The sequence below is a fragment of the Ursus arctos genome, unplaced genomic scaffold (assembly GCF_023065955.2).
Source record: "Ursus arctos isolate Adak ecotype North America unplaced genomic scaffold, UrsArc2.0 scaffold_4, whole genome shotgun sequence".
In the NCBI taxonomy this organism is placed as follows: Eukaryota; Metazoa; Chordata; class Mammalia; order Carnivora; family Ursidae; genus Ursus; species Ursus arctos.
Window position 1 is genome coordinate 68,010,576 of NW_026623056.1, and position 14,526 is coordinate 68,025,101.

The window sequence follows — 14,526 nt, forward strand, 5'->3', positions numbered from 1 at the left end:
AAAACTGTAAGGCTATATACTAATTTCAGGAATGCAGAAGTAAACAATGGAAAACAACTTTAATTCCGTCAGTGAGCTATTCTGCTTCCTCTCTTTCGGAAATCAAGGTTCTGATTATAATCGAAGGATCAGGATGGGGAGGGAGGAGGCAAAGGGCACCTGCAGTTCACATGTGGCAAGAGGCTTAGACAAGAGGAATTTCTCCTCTCCCTTTCCCAGCACAGATTTATAGGTACCCTCAAAAGTGCAGCTACGACATTTCAAGAATGCCTGAAAATGGCAAGGGGTCAAATCCCAATCACAGATATTTCAACCATTTTGTGAAATATCAAAACATTTATTTAATTCATACCAAGCAATCCTAAATTTTACACTATAAGTATCTGACAAACATTCACGTAATTGAAAAAAAAAAACCCAACTTGAAAAAGTGTTTCAATTTCCTACAACAGAAATCAAACAGTACCATGTTTATACAAATGAATGAAATTAGTGAAAGAATAAAGTAAATAAAATATTTCTTAATTTACTTAATATAGTTTAAGGTGGTACAGTGGCTAACTCTTTTTTTTTAAATGAAAATCTCTTTTCTTATTCTCTGCACCACATTATGCAGGACCTTTAACAATGTAATATACTGAAAAACAATTAAAAATCATTTCCTAAACCAATTAGATTCTCCATGACTTCTCCCATTCATTTTGTGGTTAAAATCTTACAATATTAGCCTGAATTTCATCTCTGCCTGACACGTTTCAAGCAGTGAAGCAGATTAGTGCCTCAAAACACTTTATAGGGTTTCGTTATCAATCACGTTATGTTCCTAGTGACGCTTTCAGCAAAATTATCTTATTCGAATGAACTCTCATGGACTGAAGTAAACAAAGCTGTAGCCCACTGCTCTTGCATACTTTCCATTCATTTATTTCCTTTCTCTTTACTTAGACTTAAAGCACGTGCCATAGAAAGAGCGCATGTTAAATATTCCTGGAGTGTCACAATATGTAATACAATAAAACAGATTACAACCCTACCTTTCTTTCACAGCAGTGGTGCCAAGCACAGGTACACCGGAGCAATCAATTTGTTCTGCAGACAGTAAGGCTTTCATAGAATACTAATGTAAAATCTCTTTTCTTTCTCCTTTGCCTTGACTCCCCAATGCCCGGGTCCCGACCAATACTAGGAGGAGGGCGGTATGTCTTCTGCTGAGATAACCACAACTACTAATCAAGTCTACGTGTACAAGGGCACAGGATTAAACCTCCACCAAGCTTGAGTCAGGGCTTGAGAGCAGCTAACACATGCACAGCACGGTCAAAATTAAACACACACACACACACACACACACACACACACACTCCTTGCACATGCCATGAAAATACAGATGTGCCTACGTCGGTGAACTAATTCATCACACTTTACCACTGATAGGTTTTTTTTTATTTTTTAAATTTTTTTATATCAGGAGCAGAAAATTACCTCCTGTTGGACTGGGGACTTAAGTCCAACAGTACCCAACAATAATTATGCTTTCCCAGAAATGAGAATAATGAGAATCTTAATCAGTATTCTCTGCATTATACTGTTCAGTTTTTTCTAACATGGCATTTTTCTAAACTGGACTATCCAATACAGTTTACACGGACTTATACTTTCAAGTATTTACATAGGGTTAATGGACTCAGCAAAGATTAAGATTTTGCACTTAAAAAGGTAATAGTAGCTCACGTCTACTTCAAGAAAAGCCTGTGCATTACCAATAGTGAAAAGATGTCCAAAAGATTTTCATTTACCTTAAAGTTTTCATACTAAGTAAAACCACAAACTATTTAAAAAAAATATTTTCAGGTCTCAAAATTATTTAAAGAAAAATCTTTAACACTTTATAATTATGGTAGCATAGTGGTAATTTTGAGCTCATAAATTCAAAATACTGAGGTTACTTTCTATGAGGCATTTTTACTTGGCTTATTCTTCTTTTATTCCAAATGTGAAAAGGTATGCCAGTCACTGAGTAGGGTGATGAGAGAAGTTGTTAAATATTTTTTAACAGCACATATTACCTCCTTTTACTTTGCCTGCCTTAATTTTCAAATAACTCCTGAAAAGTAGTGATAGTCAAGGGGCTACAAACTAAGCAATAATTAAGGACAAAACACTCTAGATAATCCAAGAAACTTAACAGGAGGCTTCCTAAACCAGTTCTATTTTCAGGTACACAAATGCTTTAACACTGCTAAAAAAACGTGTCGTATTCTGCACTCTTTTCTTAAAAAAAAAAAAAACCCAAAAAACGCAGCAGGAACAATTAAGAAATACTAGGGCCTTCAACGAAGTATTGCAATAATGTTTAATCGATACTGATGCATTTGTCCTTGACACACTGACCATGTCATCAGGCTACTGTCATGTGATATCATGTCATTTCCCCACCTGGCTCATGACCTTGTCCTCTAAATGACCTAAAGCTTCCCTCAAGTAGCAGGAGGCCCCTCCCCGCTGTCTCAGCAAGGTCGAATGGGTCAGCGTGTCCTCATCTATAATCCACCACCATTTGTCAGCAGGGAGGCTGGAGGAGGCAGGCTTGCTACAAGGGGAGAATGCCCAATTAGGCAGCTGTCACACAAAGCATAGGCTGCAAAATTATCCCCTGTCAAAAGAAAGAGCAGCTGCGGGTGCCAATTACAGCAACCTTTCAACCCTTTAGGTACTGGAAACTACACAGAAGTAAATGAAGAACAATTAGTGATAACAAATCGATGAATTAGGACAGTGAATTAGAAATCACTAGCAGGTGAGCCTGGGTCACACATGACATAAGGGCATACCAGACTCCAGGCAAGGGCAGGGATGTGCAGAATCACACCGACCATTTTCTTGCATATAGATTCTCCTTCTGGCATTTTGTTTTTGCAAACCTAAAATCCTTTAAAATACCCAGAACCTCAAAGTCCACATACCTTTTTACTTTTCATGGAAGACCCAAATGAATTGTTTCTTGACTAGAAGAAAATCCTTCAGAACAGTAAGTCTAGTTAACTCTAAATTGTTCTTATATAATCGATCGTGTTATTCCCCTCAAACTTAAATTTAAGTGTGGCCCACAAAACCTAAAATATCAGTTCAAATAATCACACTTAAAGTGTTACCCACCTTCACCAAGTACTTGCCCTGATGCTACTTTCCTCACACTCACAGGGAAGCATCTCCAAGAAAGCAACGGGGTACGAATTCTGAGAAAACTGTGATGCTATTATCACTGCGTTGATGTGAAATTTCTGTTCACGGTGTGATTCTGTGTATATAACTGCAATGTGTGCTTCTGTATATGAACTGTATTTAAAAAATCAACTAGAAATTACTCAGGTTATTCTGCTCCTACAGAGGTGATATGCATTAAGTCTCAAGCGTAGAAAGCCAATTCACTTGGACTCTGTCCAAGGAATGTCTTTGGTAGTCAGCACCGGGAAGCAACAAAGAAGGAGCAAAATGGGCCAATAAGCTCCACAAAGGAGAGGGAATCCAATATGGCTCAGTGTTTATGGACATGGCTTCATTGTGCCTCAAAAAAGTTGCGTCTATTCAGAAACAACTTTCTGAAAGTCCATTTTAAACTAACACTACGTTTTTTTTTCCTTATGAGAGAGCAAGTATCTTCCTATACTGATTCTCTGAGAGTTGAGAAACCTGAAAGATCTGTGCTGTTATTTCTGAAGAAGCAGGGACAAGCTGCTCAACTAGAATTCTAAATCACAAATGGGCAAAAGTGAGGGAGACAAGGTGAGGCAATAAAAAGCCCTTCGCTCATCCCCTCCAACACATTATAAATAAATCACAGTTGCCAGAGGGAAAAGTTCATAATTCCCAGCTCCTCAATCACATCATTTGATAAAATTTCCAGGAGAGAACTGTCATGGGACAAAAACTGCTCCATTAAAAGTTTATCCAAGAATTTGATTCATAAATTATGTTTCACCTTGTTAAAAAATGGGCATTTACCCATTTTTTTATTAGAACACAACCTTCTAAAGTCAAACATGAGAATTCAAAGAAAGAAATGGCAAGTAGACTGGAATGAAGGAGTTAATGCCTTTAGAATTCAGCTTCCATCATACATGGGTGACTATCTCTTTAAATAATTTAAATCCTCTCCATCAACTACAAAGCTGTTTTGAAGCCATTTAGCTTTGTTCTTTACATGTGTTCTAATTAAGAAATGACCTTGTCATCACACACACCATAAATCCGGGATTATTTCCTACAGCAAAAAATTCACAGAGTCCCCAAAAAAAAGAAAAAGAGGGGGAAAAAAAGACTTCTTCCTCAGTTCCTCACTAGAGGAAGTTGTTGGTTGGCTAAACGCTGAAGCAGTTTCACCGCATAATTTTTTTTTGTTGTTGAATGTCACAGGGCGGGTTAGTGTGACCTTGAGCTGCCATCAGCAGCACAGCAAGGGTCGAGATGCCTGCAGGCGCCCTTGTACTGGATTTGCAAGACAAAAACCTTCAAACTGGCTGAAGGACATCTTAAATCTCTTCAAAGGTTTTCCGAACTAATCTGGGCTGCTCTTAGCAGGATCTGTGCCAGTGTGAGAGGCAAAATTAAAAACAAGGTCTTTGACAGGATGTTGTCTCCTCTTAACCCTTCCCAAGCAGAACAGAACAAATCACGAGCTTTCTGGAGAGACGGTTTACCTAGAAGCATTCTTTCATAACAAATTATGTAAGCAAGCAATCACAAAGGATGGGGCAGCTATTAGTCCTCAAAACTAAACCTCCCATTGCACTTATTAAAGAATTTAGGTCAGTTTTCTTCTTGCCCATATTTTAGTGTAGTGAATGTAAAACTTAAAGCTCTTATTTGTTAGCTCTTAGATTTGCAGAACAGTCATAGGTTAGGAATAAGGAAACATTTCCATCAACGTTAATCTCTAGAATTTGCTTTTTTTTTTTTTTTAAGAATAAGCTTCTAGCTGGTGAAGTCGCAAACTTCATGCATATTACATACAGCTTACTAAAATTACAACAGGTAAAGAAAATTACATCATACATTTACAAATTTCTTATATCTAACATGATGGATACACTGCTAAGAGAGGAAAAAATCAGAATAGTGAAAATGAACATACATAAAACAAAGCAATGTCAGGCTTGTTACAAAAAATCAGTATGACACGCTGTTACTGCGTTGTAGTACTTCCAAGGCATGAATGGAGAGAATAGTGTCAATGCCAGCAGAGGGTGTGAGTCTTCCCTGGCAATGCTCTCAAAGTTTAATTTAGTAGCTATGCTCCCAATAGTTCAAGGGAACAAACACTGTAACACTGATGTTAGGATATTGCATTTTAAGTATCTCTCCATCGGCAACATGTTTGTCGTCATCAGATATAAGGTATACTTATATTAGTTATTATACTCTTTAGTTATAAAGAGTATTTAGTAAAAGACACAGAATTTATTAAGGTTCAATAGGTTTCAAATTATGCCCTTAAAAAAAAACACTAAGTAAATTCAAGATTAGCTGAGTAACAACCACACTTTCACTTACTTAAATTCTGATACACTTTTCTGAAGATGGGATAGAAAAACAGTAAAGTAATACGTAGTAAGCAGATAACATATGAGAGTGAACCGTACATGTGAATTTCTTCTTTGGTGCTTGTGCTAAAGGAGACAAGAGGATATACCACGCTAAATGCTACGGCTGAAGTCTGTAAAAAAAGTACTCTAGGAACGCAGTCAGCAGGAACTAGGTTTTCAGTTCACAGGTACATGTGCCCTAGGTGGTGGGCAGTGATGGTTAAAAAACAAGGAAGGGCTGGCCAGGGAGAAGAGAATGGCGCCACTCTAGGTTACATAAATAGCACTCAAAGTCAGGGAAGAGCTGAGCGTGATACAGGAAGGGGGTGGTCCAATGTGACCAGAGATTAAGCTGAAAACGCAATTGGGACCAAGGACTTTGAATCAAGGCCATGCCAGGAGCTAGCCTTTATCTGGTGGGCAGTGGAAGGTTTACAGGCAATGGTATGATTAAATGCATGTCAAAAACAAAAACAGAAGTTGTAGAGTTGTTGATGGCTTGGAGGGGAGAAATAGAGATGAATTAGTGCAGAGAAGAAAACATGGTCAAAATAAGGCAGGGGGCAGGAACGCTGAAGAAAAAGATAACTGAAAAACAATAAAGGCTGGTCTGAATATTTAGAAAGCAATTTACAGAACATAAATAGTGCTGTAAAAAAAGGGTATTTTTAATAGCAAATTCATTAAGTCAAAAAATAATGAAAATAATTATTGTATCTCACGCCTACGTTTGTACGTTTGTAAATCACCTTGTTGACATGATTTGTACTAAGTTTCAAGAAAACTAAAAATTTCTATAGAAGTAAGTAACAAAGAGAATCAGAATCTGTTGGAGATTTGAATTTTATACATTTCAAATAACAATCTTCATTAAGTATCAGGTAAGGATTTTTGCTTATTAAGGCAGCAATATGTACCTTTTCAGAATAGCGTGAAGGCATATTTCCCTTGGCTATAAGAGAGAGGTGTCTGGCTTAAATCATAATGTGGTTGATGAGGCTACCACTTTATGAAGAGTTTCATCAACACTAATAAGCATAAAATTAACTCAGCAAACATTTATTGAGTATGTACTACGTTTAGAACTCAGAATTAAAAAATAAAAAGTCCCCAACATTCTATCAGCTTTGTGCTTCTAGTGTATCACTTATAATAAGTCCCTAAATTATAGTTCACACCATGACACCATTACACAATAAAAAGCCTATTAGTAAAAAGAATATTGAGTTGTCAGGGAATTAGGTCTCAACTAGCAGCCATCTTGGTATTCCCATGCAGCTGACAAGGTACACAAAGAAATCCCAGAACTCTCCGGGAAGACCCAGTACCTACGCAATTTGAAGAGAGTCGTCAAATACTCTAGAGACTGACTGTCCTGCTAAGACCTCAGAAAGAATTTAACAGAGTATCAGCCAAGGTAAGAGGGTAGGGAGTAAAAAAGAACAGGAGTCACTAGGGCCAAGAAACTATCTGCCAGAGAGCAGACTGTACTCAGAAAAGGAAAGCCAGCATCAGGGATCAGGTTGAGGCAAGTGGAGGGGAAGGTCAAACAAAGGAGAGAAGAAGAAAGATTCTGAAGGGAGTGTTTCTCACTTCCCTGAAGAAGAAGTAAACTTTACTCTGTGAACTCATTAAGAAATGACCAAATCTCCAAACCCTCTGGAGGAAGAATTATCATCACAGGAGATATATCTGGAGGTTTGCAAGTCATAAAAAGGTCTAGCAATTGAAAGCCAGTGTAGTGATAGGGCACAACTAGAAATGACCTTCCCAAGTATCTACAAATAGAATGACTTCTTGAGTAAGCATCTCCATCCCACCGGTAATAGGTTCCAGCACATTCTATGTCTAGACATTAATATGAGGGGGGGTAATATGATAAGACTTGCAGATACTAAAAAAAACAACAACAACTTACTAACCTACAAACACAAAAGCTAGGATACATTATTGAAATAAAAATACAAAATACTCTGTTGGCAATTAGACAAGTAAATTCCGGTAAAGCAGAAGTCCTTAAAGCATGGTCCAAGGACCCCAAGAGTCTCCATGATCCATTTAGGAGGTGCATGAGGTCAAAACTACTTTCATAATACTAACCTGTTATCTGCTTTTTTGTCTCTCTCTCATGAGTGTATAATGGTGTTGTCCAGAGGCCATGCGATGTGTCATGGCTTATAGGCTAATGGCTAATGGAGTGTAGCCTTGTATATTCCTGTGTTTGAAAAATTTTCTCAGTTTTAACTTCTAATATGGTAAAATATTGGTTGATACGACCCTCATAAAGAAAAGCTCTCTTGGGTCCTCACTAATTTAAGAGTCCAAAGGGGTGCTGAGCCTGAAAAGTTTGAGAACTGCTGCTAGTCTACTATAGTAAGAGTCAAGAACTTCAATCTTGGTTTTCATCTTCAAACAAAATCTCTACTTTCTAATTTTCGAGAATTTATACTATAACTATGCCAGATAAATACTGCTGTCTATGCAGAAATGTCTCAAAGACCTGGGCAGGGGAAAGAATAAAAATGACCTTTTAAAAAAGAATATTAGTTAACTAAAGACGATATGAACTATCTACCACCTTTGCATAGTCACTAGTCTTCTGAATTCACCATGCCGGAAGTAACGAATCCACAAATACTTTAAAGGAAGTGGCTATGTGTTGAGAGCCGAAGACAGAAGGATAGCTAAGTGATAAACTGGCCCTTAGTGGGCTCACCCCCGTCAGGAGAAATAAAATCCACAACATAGTGAGATACTAGGATAAGAAAAGGCATGCACGAAGTGAAAAGAGCATGGAAGGGCAGATTCTTGGGAAGAAGAGAGGCAGGGAACACGTTTGCTAGTGAAGGCACTCTGCCATTCAGAGGTGGCATGTGAACTGACAGCAAAAATCAAGGCTTTGCCAAGTGGAACAGAAGTTACAGAGAGCTCTGCAAGCAGGGGGAGGGGCATCAGTCCCAGAAGGAAGAGCAACAGCACACAGGATGTTTTAGAAACCTAAAGTTTCTAATAACAGATCTGTGAATTCTGTTCAAATAACAGAAATTGTAATTAAGAAGTTTTATAGAATCTGATAATGTATTTTGGTATCAGTTGAATTCAATGATGAAGAATGTGGACTTGTAATTTGTAGGCTGTTTTCTTAATTTCCAACCTCTCATAGATGGCAGCTTTTGCAAAATATAATAAAAGTAATTTGTTAAAAAATATGAACTAAAATGAAAACTGGTCCTTCACCACAGGTATTTCAAGAACCTTAGAGAACAAGCTGCAAGATGGTGGGATGGAGGAAGGATGACAACTGGAGATAAAAGCTTCAAGCTAGAGCTTGCATAGGTTGTACTATCAATACCTATTTTGTTTTAGAAAGAGAGAGAGGATGCATGAGTGCACATGCCTGCATGGGGGCGGGGGGGTGCAAGGCAGAAGGAGAGGAGAGAGAGAATCTTAAGTAGGCTCCATGCCCAGTGCGGGAGCCCGTCCAGGGGCTAATCTCACGACCCCGGGACCATGACCTGAGCTGAAATCAAGAGTCAGACACTCAACCGACCAAGCCACCCAGGTGCCCCATCAATAATCTTTCTGTAAGTAAACGCAAAAAATAAATAAATAAATGGGGTTTGAAAATTCTAGTATATTTCTAATCCAGAATGAGGAAATTATGGTTATCTAAATAAAATGCATAAGCTGTACTGTTAGCATCGCACTAATTTCAGATGTGCAAACTGCAGGCCATGTGGCTGAAGGACAAGCACAGCAGAGAAGCAAGGAGAATATCAGGTTCACTACAGTTATTTTAAGTGAAAAAGACCAGGGTCTCAGTAAGAAAAGAAAGTGAATGGACACTCTTATCAGACATTTTAAAATTATTTTAATTATTTCATTTGAAACCTTTCATGGGAGAGAAAAAAACTGAGTTGACATGGAGGCTTGGTATAGTGGGGAAGGTACAGTGGGGAATTTTCCTTTCAAAATGATGTTAGTTGTATCAATTAACGTACTAAGTAAAAAGCCTTTAAAAAAGTCAATTCTTTAATGACACCAAGTTCAGCAAAATGTTAATTATATTAACGTTTCCCATTGTTAACAGTGAATTAAGATTAAGGAAGGCCTGTTACTTTCCTATGGCCCTTAAGCTATTGGGATCACTGAATTACTTTGTCAGAGAAGTAACAGAAGCAAATTCAAAGTTTTAGGAAAATGTGGTGGTTGTGGAGACAAAGGCGTAAGTAAGGAGGCTTCCAGCACAAGCATTCCAGATAAGAAATGCACTCCGAGACAAGGTGCTGGCTATGGGAAAGGAAATTAAAGAGTGGGTAGAAGCAATGTTGGAAATTAATGCTTCATTTGAACCCATCATCCAAATTTTCTTGTCCAGGTTGTCCACAAAGTAAGGGAAACATCAGCTGAGAAAACCAAGATACTTTATGGGAATTAATTCCAAATAAAATAAGTCACCTAGATTCTGGATTGATCTTAGCTTCACCAGTACCACGTTCTCAACTGATTACCTCGTGTAGGAGTTTAAACACTTTTTCAAATATTTCAAATATTTCTTTCCTTTTTTTTCTTTTTTTAAGTAGGCTCCATGCTGGGCATGGAGGGGGTCTTGAACTCAGGACCCTGAGATCAAGACCTGAGCTAAGATCAAGAGTCAGATGCTTAACTGACTGAGCCACCCAGGTGCCTCTCAAAGTGTTATTTCTTAATTAAAAACATTACTTTAGGAAATGTTGTACTTTAAGAAATGTTGTATAAAGTTTGGGGAAGGCATTCCATGTAGATGATTAGACTCACTTTACCAACCTGGTGACCCAATCCGTTAGAACGAGCTGAATCACTGGCGGTCGTCTCTTCATACAGATACTTCTATATCTGATAGGAAAGTTTGAGCACTTAAAACGTGTGTTGAAATAGTTACGTGTGTTGAAATAGTTATCAACAAAGTAATTGAACTAGAAAAACCACACGTGTTAAAGAACTCTTCCAGTTAGAACTCTTGAGATATAATAAAAACTCCACAATTAGTGAGAAAATGAGTATATTCAAGTGTTTAAGCTAAACTGATTTAGTCAATTACCTAATTCTACCTGAGATAGTTACTGTTTTTTATAGTATCAATATTTGCCAAAATCAGCTAATAAATGTTGCACTCTGAAATAAACAGAGCACAGAAAGTATATGGAGTCCTAAAAAACACAAAAAAGGGTGATTTTATTGTATTAGTTATATGGGATGACTACTTTCTTTTCAAAAAGAGGAGCTGACAAGTGAGCAAAGGAAATCTGGCCTAAGGCACTGAGAAGCTTTATAAACACTTCATGCTTTATATGGTCTGCAATATTCATTTAATCAAATTCTTCTCCTTTTTTCCTAATCACTCTCTTTGGCCGCTCGTTCAGGACATCACTCTACTTAAAAATATGGTGTACCACGGTGCCTGGATGGCTAAGTGGGTTAAGCATCCAACTCTTGATTTTGGCTCAGGTCATGATCTCGGGGTTGTGAGACTGAGCCCCAAGTAGGGCTCCTGTGCTGGGCATGGAGTCTGCTTGAGATTCTCTCTCTCCCTCTCCCTTTTCTCCTCCCCCTACTCTCTCCCTCTCAAAATAAATAAATAAATAAATAAATAAATATAAATAAATAAAAATAAAAATAAAAAAGTGACCTGTTTTTGGAGTGTAGCTGTATGACAGCCAAACTATAGTAAGACCTCATGGAATATATTAATTCGGAGTCTTCAACTGTTTTCTATCAAATACTAGTGTATATAAGGCCCTCCTTTCGGAAACTGAGAACCCAATGGCTGGTTAATGGAATGCCTACTGAAAAGATATATTATATCATGACAACTTCTCCAAATTTATTTGACTATGGACTCTCATTCAAAACATAATTTAGAAAATATACACTTAACATATTCACTTTTAAATCTTGAAAAAAATTTAAATACACATAAGTAATAATCACATGAATAGCTCATTTTTATATGCTTTCAAAACTATTCATTGTACATTCTAAATAATCTGTCTTTTCTATCTGGGAGAAAGATCTAAATTTGATCATTTTTCAAGGACAACTTATTGGCTATGTAAATTTGCCAGCTGGCTATCTATGATTTATTTATCCAACTGTCACAAGTGGTGGTTGGTACTTGGGAAAACAAGGGCGTTGACAAATTAAGAACAACAACAAACTAATTATATCTTGCGGGTCACAAGAATATGCATGATTATAATTTTCATTTTAATAAAATTAAAAGTTGGGAATTGGGGGCCAGTAACAACTATGCTCCTCAAATATAAAAACAGATTTCAGACTATCAGTCATTAACACATAATTATACCTGAATGAAAGAACGCAGCATTTAAGAAATAAAAGTCTGGTTGATTTAAAAAATCTCAATTTAGGGGAAAAAATAATACGTGAATATGTGATGAATGACTAGCAACCGAATAATTATCAGTAATTGTAATTTTTATTAAATAAATAAGATGTTTTAAAGATCTGCTTGCTTAAATTACAAGAAACAATGAACAAAATGATTAAAATAAGATGTAGGTAGAATGATTAAATAACTTCATCACTAGGTTTTCTGAATATAGTCAGAAGAGTGAAGAAAAAGGAATTTGTATTATCACTGTGCCAACAACATGACACCTAAGATAAAGAATTTGGCCCAAAGTTGCCAACCCCCTTTAGAACCATAAGGATCCATTAAAACACCGTGAATTTTAGGATATCCTATCTGCTTTCTTCTAACAAGAGTTTTCAGCTAGCTAATTGAAAGTGAACTCTTCACAACTAATTATGAGTACAATAATTAATCACTATGTCCTTTCCCAGTTTACTTGGAGTGCTTCTCTGCCAGGCGTAAGCAGCACAAAGTCCAAGAGCTTAAGACATGACAAATTCATTTAGGTTGTAGCTATACTAGATAACAGGAGTGTTAATCCAAGTAGAATTAACCACTCACCCATCTCTTTCTGTTGTACTGCCCACCTACTTGTGTTAATTTAATCAGACTATTTTATCACTTCTCAGAAATGCTAATGTACTATTTGCCCTATAAGAGGAAACCATTTTATATAATTCAAAAAGTAATCACTGACTTAGAGTATAATAAACCCACAATAACCAAACATGCTTCTATTTTTCCTCAAAACAATAATTAACTTTTTATCTAAAATCAGATTGCTATTTCAGGTTTTATATTAACTGTCCATTTTCTCTGGTTTTTGGTAAAAACAAATTAAGTATCATCAACACAAACACTATTTCTGATTTCAAGCTTCCCATTCCCCCTTTCCAGAAGTAATCTACACCTCTGAATTCTGGAGAGTATTTTTTGTGTCTTTTCTTATGGCATTTAAGCTCTTTCTACTGCTTGATGAAATTTATTTATCTATACTTATCGTTTCTCTGTACCTTAAGATTGTATCTTATTCACTTTTTTTGTTTTAAACCACACTGTGCCTAATGAAATGATTTGCACAGATAACACACAAAACATAAATCTGGTGATTACAAGCTAATTTATCACTAAGAAAGGATTCTCCAAAATATGTTAAAATCACCATGATAATATAAAAATATTCTCACCATCTGTTTCTGAGGTTTGTCTCTGTTTTCTGAGAAAGGAAATGGAGAAGGCTGTTGAAAAGTAGCTCTGTCATCCGGAGTCTTCAGATTCCCCTTCGGTCTAGTGTGCACCTGAGGAAAAGGAAAACCAGATTCTGGAATATCTTTTGTGACATTCTGTAAACTTTCTCCAGTTATCTTTGCTTGTTCAAGTTCATTGTAGAAGTAGCCATTTAACAGAGAAATATGGTTTTATGAAATATGAACCATTCATTAAAGGAAACTATGTAACTTTCGCTTTCTAGATGATACATTTGCTCAAAGTAGATGTTTCAAGACAACAAACTGTGAATAAGGTTTATAGTTGCTAGGATGTGCTTATTAACCTCTCTTAAGTCCAAATTTCTGTCAAATTAATCCAATTAAGTTACATCTAGAAATTCTAAATTCTCCCAAAGGTAAAGAAAGAAAGAAAGAAAGAAAGAAAGAAAGAAAGAAAGAAAGAGAAAAAGAAAGAAAGGAAAGAAACTAAAAAGGAAAGAGGAAGAATAGTTTTTTCATATTAAGCTTTTTTTCTGTTACAAAATACTACCTATGTAACCTTGTAGCACAAAACTGATGATAAATATCAAATGCCTTATGTCCACAGACAGACTTGTCCACCAATCTCCAAAGCAGCTTTATGTTAAACAGCCAAAAACTGGAAACAACTCAAATGCCTATCAGTAGGTAAAGGAATTACGGTATACCCATACAACAGCATATTTACTACTCAGCACCAAAAAAGGATGCACGACTGATACAAGCAACAGCATGGATGAGTTTCAAAATAATTATGCTGAGGGCAAGAAGCCAGACAAAAAGGAACACACAGTGTGTCATTCCATTTGCATAAAACTGTAGAAAATGCAAAGTAATCCACAGGGAAAGAAAACATTTTGGTGGTTACCTGGGGATAGAGGGGTGGGAAGGTGCTGGAAGGAGGGATTACAAAAGGACATTACCTTAACTGTGGCAACGGTTTCATGCGTGTATACATATTCAAAATTGATCAAACTGTAAACCTTAAACGTGTCCAGTTTATTAGATGTCAGTTATAACTCAATAAAGCTATAAAATATTAAACTTCTTAAAATGTCGCATTCCCCTTGATGTAGCAATTCCAAGTCTAGGATTTATCCTAATGAGAAAAAAAGCGAGGATATATACAAGTGTTTAGCCATAAGGATGTGATAATATACACTGTTACTAATAGTAAAAAAAATGTGAAAACAGTCATTAAATGTCAAAATAACAAGTTTGACACAAGTTTAATAAATTCTGGTATATTATGTGGTGGGATACTATGTAGCCACTAACATAA

The 14,526-nt window shown here is 36.6% G+C and overlaps 1 protein-coding gene across 4 annotated transcripts in view; it reads right to left on the reverse strand.

The window, feature by feature from the left end:
• The window catches only part of NRIP1 (nuclear receptor interacting protein 1), a 94,938-nt gene that overhangs the window by 34,655 nt on the left and 45,757 nt on the right, over window positions 1–14,526 (reverse strand). For 3 of the 4 annotated variants that reach the window (XM_026485967.4, XM_057306858.1, XM_057306859.1), the window contains one exon: window positions 13,185–13,295. The gene's annotated coding sequence lies outside the window, so the exon portion shown is untranslated. Of the gene's footprint in view, window positions 1–13,184; window positions 13,296–14,167; window positions 14,326–14,526 lie in introns of those variants that run through there. The other variant, XM_048214751.2, reaches the window with a different exon arrangement.